We start from the raw sequence: 6,041 nt of genomic DNA, 5'->3' as shown, positions 1-6,041 counted from the left end.
AAATACAGCTGAGCTCCCCTAAACAAATCGCTGAGGGAGAAAAAGACTCCTACTAGACACTTTCCTTTGCACACTTATTTGGCCTCGTCCCACTTCTGTGATGATGCCGGAATGGGACTGGAGAGCATAACATATATTATTTCAAATGAGTGAATTCCGTGCTTGGGCTCAGGAATCTTTTTGTTGGATGTAGACTGTGTTTTCAGGACTAGACCCAGACTGAACCAGACAGTATGTCACAGATCGACAGATCAACACACAGATATGAGAGGAAGAAACAGATCTGCCAACGTGCTGACTTTTGCCTCTTTGGCCAAATTATTTCTCTTCTGTAAACCTTTCATCAAGGTTTGCTGAAGTGCCATCAAAATTTGTATGTAGAATCAGTCAGTATGTCAAAGTTTCTCAAGGGAATAAAAAATCAATAAATAAATGTCCTCATACTAGATGAGGTACTGTTAGAGGTCATTGATGGCTGTGCCTCAGAGTAACTTTTCTTTTATTTGTTAGATTTCTTAAAATTTTCTTCTTTTAATAAAAAAATGACATTTTAAATCTTTTAACACTTGTACATATTGTATATGTTTGTTGGGGCTGCCCTAATAAAATACCACAGACCAGGTGACTTAACAGAAACATATTTTTTCACAGTCCCAGAGGCTAGATGTCTAAGGTCAAGGTCTCTTTTCTTCTGATGCTTCTGTCCTTGTCTTTCAGACGGCCATCTTCTTTCTGTGTCCTCGCATGGTTATCTTTCTGCGTTGTCTGTGTCCTAATATCTTTTTATAAGGACACCCGTCATCTTGGGAGTCCACTAAGTGATCCTATTGTAACTTAATTACATTTCAAAATATGGTCGCATTCTGAGGCACCGATGTTACATGCTGAGGTACATGACGTTGGGTGGGGAGGACCCAAGTCAGCCCATAACACAGGCACAGTTTGTTAAGAACAGCAGTGGACTACTCCTACTCCATCCCTCCTGCTTCATTTTCCAATTTCTGGAAGAATCCAACTTGTACTCTTTTTTTTTTTTTTTTAGTATTTGTTTATTTGGCTGCACAGGAGTCTTAGTTGTGGCATGCAAGATCTTTAGCTGAGGCATTCGGGGATCTAGTTCCCTGACCAGGGATTGAAACCGGGTCCCCTGCTTTGGGATTGCAGGGTCTTAGCCACTGGACCACCAGGGAAGTCCTCCAATTTACACTCTTTTAGCTAATTATTTGAGCAGTTAACCTCACACCTATAAATAACATGTATTAATGCCTCATTGTTTTTTCAGGTTTAGACTTCATCCCTTTATTTTTTAAAATAAATTATTTATTTATGTACCTTTGGCTGATCTGGGTCTTCTTTGCTGCCCCTGCACTTTCCCTAGTTGTGGCGAGCGGAGTCTACTCCTCACTGTGGGGCTCAGACTTCCCACTGCAGTGGCTTCTCTTGTGGAGCCTGGATTTAAGTAGTTGCAGCCCGTGGGCTTTAGAGTGTGGGCTCTGTAGTTGTGGTCACGGACTCTGTTGCTCCGAGGCATGTAGGAGCTTCCATGATCAGGGATGGAACCGGTGTCCCCTGCGTTGGCAGGCGGATTCTCAACCACTGGACCACCAGCGAAGTTCCGATCCCTTGATTTTTACCGTGAAAGATGTACCTCTTTCTCACCTCCCATCACTCCCACCACCCAGATAGACTTCCTCTCTCCCCATTCTCCCAAAATAGTGAATCATAATTTTGGTGAGATCAATGATTGATATTTACATTGTTGAACAACTTTGTTTTTCCAGAAGCCAATTATTATTTTTTATTTGTTTAGTTTTCTATGTACTTGTTGTACCTCAATCTCTAAACTTTACCCCTTTGATGTCAATCTCATCTCAATTATGGTAAGACACATATCTTATTCTGTGTCATCCTCTGGAATCAGCTTCCAGGGGCCTCCTGCTTGTTCCATTCTGGATTGGCTGAACCCTAGGACTGTCATACTGCTGCCTACTAATTCTCTTTGCTTCTCCCTTGGGTTGGAATTTCTGTTTTCTGGATTCTATGTCATCTTCTTCCTCTTCTTGGTCTACTTTCTTGCTGTAATGTCAGTTTAAAATTTCAAACATTTACTTATTCAGCAAACTTTTTTTTTTTTTTGGCAACATCATTTGGCATGTGGGATCTTAATACCCTGACCAGGGATTGAACCTGTGCCTTCTGCATTGGGAGCATGGAATCTTAACCACTGGACCACCAGGAAAGTCAGCAAACATTATTGAGCTTGTGTCTGGCACAGTGCTAGGCACTAGGAATACAGAAGAGGAATAGAAAACGTCACTGCTTCTAGGCTGATGATGTCCAGCTCTGTAACAACACAATGGCCAGTGTGATATGAGTTCAGGGCAGGTACCTGGTTAAGACTCTGCACTTCCACTGCAGGGAGTGTGGGTTCCATTCCTCATCAGGGAACTATGAGTCTTAATCACTGAACTGCCATGGAAGTCCCCATCATTTTGTTTAGGCATACTAGTGGTTTGTTTTATTCTGTGGATCATACTTTTAGGTAAGCTAAGGTCTCAACCCCCTAGAAATTAATTTATTCATTTAACAAATATTTGTTGAGATGCACTCTTCTAGGTGCTGGAAATATAGCATGAATCAAAAAAGAATTACTCCCCTATAGGAACTGACATGAGAGTGTCATAAATAAATTTTTTTAAAAGTCAAGTTGAGATAAATCCTATGGGAGAAGGAAAACAAGGCAGGCCCAGGAGAAGAGAAAAGAGAGGTACTATGGTTTTATAGGACGGTCAGGGAAGGCATTTCTGATACGGGGAAATTTGAGCTACAACAGAAGAAAGGGAAGGAGACACGTAGGCAGAGGGAAAAGGTATTAATGACTCCAATAACCACAATGGTGTGATCACTCACCTAGAGCCAGACATCCTGGAGTGCAAAGTCAAGTGGGCCTTAGGAAGCATCACTGCAAACAAAGCTAGTGGAGGTGATGGAATTCCAACTGAGCTATTTCAAATCCTAAAAGATGATGCTGTGAAAGTGTTGCATTCAATACGCCAGCAAATTTGGAAAACTCAGCAGTTGCCACAGGACTGGAAAAGGTCAATCTCAAAGAAGGGCAATGGCAAAGAATGTTCAAACTATGACACAGTTGAATTCATTTCACATGCTAGCAAGATCATGCTCAAAATCCTTCAAGCTAGGCTTCAACAGTATGTGAACCAAGAACTTTCAGATGTTCAAGTTGGATTTAGAAAAGGCAGAGGAAGCAGAGATCAAATTGCCAACATTCACTGGATCATAGAAAAAGCAAGAGAGTTCCATAAAAACATCTACTTCTGCTTATTGACTTCACAAGGCTGTGACTGTGTGGATCACAACAAACCGTGGAAAATTCTTAAGGAGACGGGACCACCTTACCTGTCTCCTGTGAAACCTGTATGCAGGTCAAGAAGCAACAGTTAGACCTGGACATGGGACAATGTACTAGTTCAAAATTGGGAAAGGAGTACATCAAGGCTGTGTACTGCCACCCTGCTTATTTAACTTACATGCAGAGTACATCATGCGAAATGATAGTCTGGGTGAATCACAAGCTGGAATCAAGATTGCTGGGAGAAATATCAATAACCTCAGATATGCAATGATACCACCTTTATGGCAGAAAGCAAAGAGTAACTAAATAGCCTCTTGAAGAAGGTGAAAGAGGAGAGTGAAAAGGCTAGCCTAAACTCAACAGTCAAAAAACTTAAGATCATGGCATCTGGGCCCATCACTTCATGGCAAATAGATGGGGAAACAATGGAAATAGTGACAGATTTTATTTTCTTGGGCTCCAAAATCACTACAGATGGTGACTACAGCCATGAAATTAAATGACACTTGCTCCTTGGAAGAAAAGCTATGACAAACCTAGATAGTTTATTAAAAAGCAGAGACATTACTTTGCTGACAAAGATCCATATAGCCAAAGCCATGGTTTTTCCAGTAGTCATGTATGGATATGAGAGTTGGACCATAAAGAAGGCTGAGGGCTGAAAAATTGATGCTTTTGAACTGTGGTACTGGGGAAGACTCTTGAGAGTCCCTTAGACTGCAAGGAGATCAAACCAGTCAAGTATAAAGGAACTTAGTCTTGAATATTCATTGGAAGGACTATTGCTGAAGCTCCAATACTTTGGCCACCTGATGCAAAGGGCCAACTCATTGGAAAAGACCCTGATGCTGGGAAAGATAGAAGGCAGGAGGAGAAGGGGATGACAGAAGACGAGATGGTTGGATGGTATCGCCAACTCAACGGACATGAGTTTGAACAAGCTCCAGGCGATGGTGAAGGACAGGGAAACTTGGCGTGCTGCAGTCCGTGGTGTCTGCAAAGAGTCGGACACGACTGAGCGACTGAACAACAACAACAAGGCAGAGGAAAAGGCAAGTGCAACGTGCTCGGGTGGAGCAGGAAGGCCAGGGGTTGGGGAAGAGTGAGTCAGGGGAAAGCAGTAAGAGACCAGCAGAGGCCTTGGAGGCCATAGCAAGAAATGGCCTCTTCCTAAGACAGTGGAGATGGGAAGATATTGGAGGGGTTTTGACATGATCCCCAGAAGACATGCAGGTTTCATGGGCCATTTATTGCCCACATCTGGCTTCACTCTTATAGCCAAGCTCATGAGAGCCGTCAACATCTTCTGTCACCACTTTCTCACCTCATTCCTTCAACCCAGACCATTTGGGCTCTGGATGCCATCACTTCTCTGCAAAAGTTCTTATCAAGGTCATCAGGGACTATATCTCGTCAAAGTTTGTAACCATGCTCAGTCCTCCCACTTCCCAACCTCACCAGCAACTGACATGGTTGCAGCACTGCTCCACGATTCAGCAATCCCTGACTCTAGCCTGGTTTTCTTCCTCCTTCACAAGCTTCTTTTCCATATCTGTCAAAGTTCTGCATATAGTAGTGCCCCAGGACTCTGAACTCTGACCTCTGCTGTACTTTTCCCCTGGGCTTTGGGTCCACAGTTTTCAATACTGTAGATATGCTGATGACTTCTGAGTTTATATCTCTAGCTCCAAATTTGTAATTCCAAATGCCTAGTCCACGTGTCTACTCAGAGTTCTAATAGGCATCTTCTCCACATGTTCTTCCTCACAGAAATGGCATCACCTGTTCAGGACAAAATCCCAGGAAGCATCCTTGGATCCTATCTTTATTCCAGTTGGCTCTGCCTCCAAATGAAACCCTGAATCTGACCACTTCTCAGCAGGCCCCTGTTACCCACAAACTCCAGTTGCCATCATCCCTTGTCCAGATTACTGCACAAGCTGCCTGATTTCTTTCCCTGCCTCCACTCTTACCTATCCCCTTCATTCTTCATCCATTATCTTAAAAGATAAGTCATGTCAGGGCCATGACCTTGCCTAAAATCCTCCACTGCAATCAGAACAAATCCAATCCCTTATCAGGGGCCTACATCACCAGGTGTGTTCAAAGCCTTGTGGTTCCGACTGCCTCTCGGGCCCCCTTCCTCACCTAGGGCCCAGCTGATCACACTGAGTTGGCTCCAGTCTCCAGGTCTCTGCACTTGCTTTTCCTTGAGCCTGGAATATTTGTCCTCACGGTCGTCCCTAGGCTTCTTTCTCATCCTTCAGCTTTCAGCTTAAAGGTCACCTCGGTGAGGCCTTTCCTGATCTCCCAAAGTCTTCCCCTCCCCCACCACTCTCTAGCACGTTCAGAAATCACTGTATTCATCCGTTGTGGAGTTCCATGTGTAACCTCATCCCCAAGACGTACACCAGAAAGCTTCTAGAGAGCGGGTACCTCCTTTGTTTTCAGCCCCACACACTGCCTGGTAGAGACCAGATGCTGAAGAAACAGAGATTGACTGACAGTCCACGAGATTATCCAGGGCTCTTCTGAGGTTCTTTGTCTGTTGCAGGGAGAGATGGCTTCTTCAATCGCTTGCTCTCATTCTAGCCAGAGAGGGACTAGCAACCACCCTTCTTCTGTCTTCCCCTCCCCACTTCCTCCCCCGCCCCGCTCCCCCGCCCCT

This window comes from Bos indicus, chromosome 6 (genome assembly GCF_029378745.1).
Source record: "Bos indicus isolate NIAB-ARS_2022 breed Sahiwal x Tharparkar chromosome 6, NIAB-ARS_B.indTharparkar_mat_pri_1.0, whole genome shotgun sequence".
Classification (NCBI taxonomy): domain Eukaryota; kingdom Metazoa; phylum Chordata; class Mammalia; order Artiodactyla; family Bovidae; genus Bos; species Bos indicus.
This window is presented reverse-complemented; position numbering follows the sequence as displayed.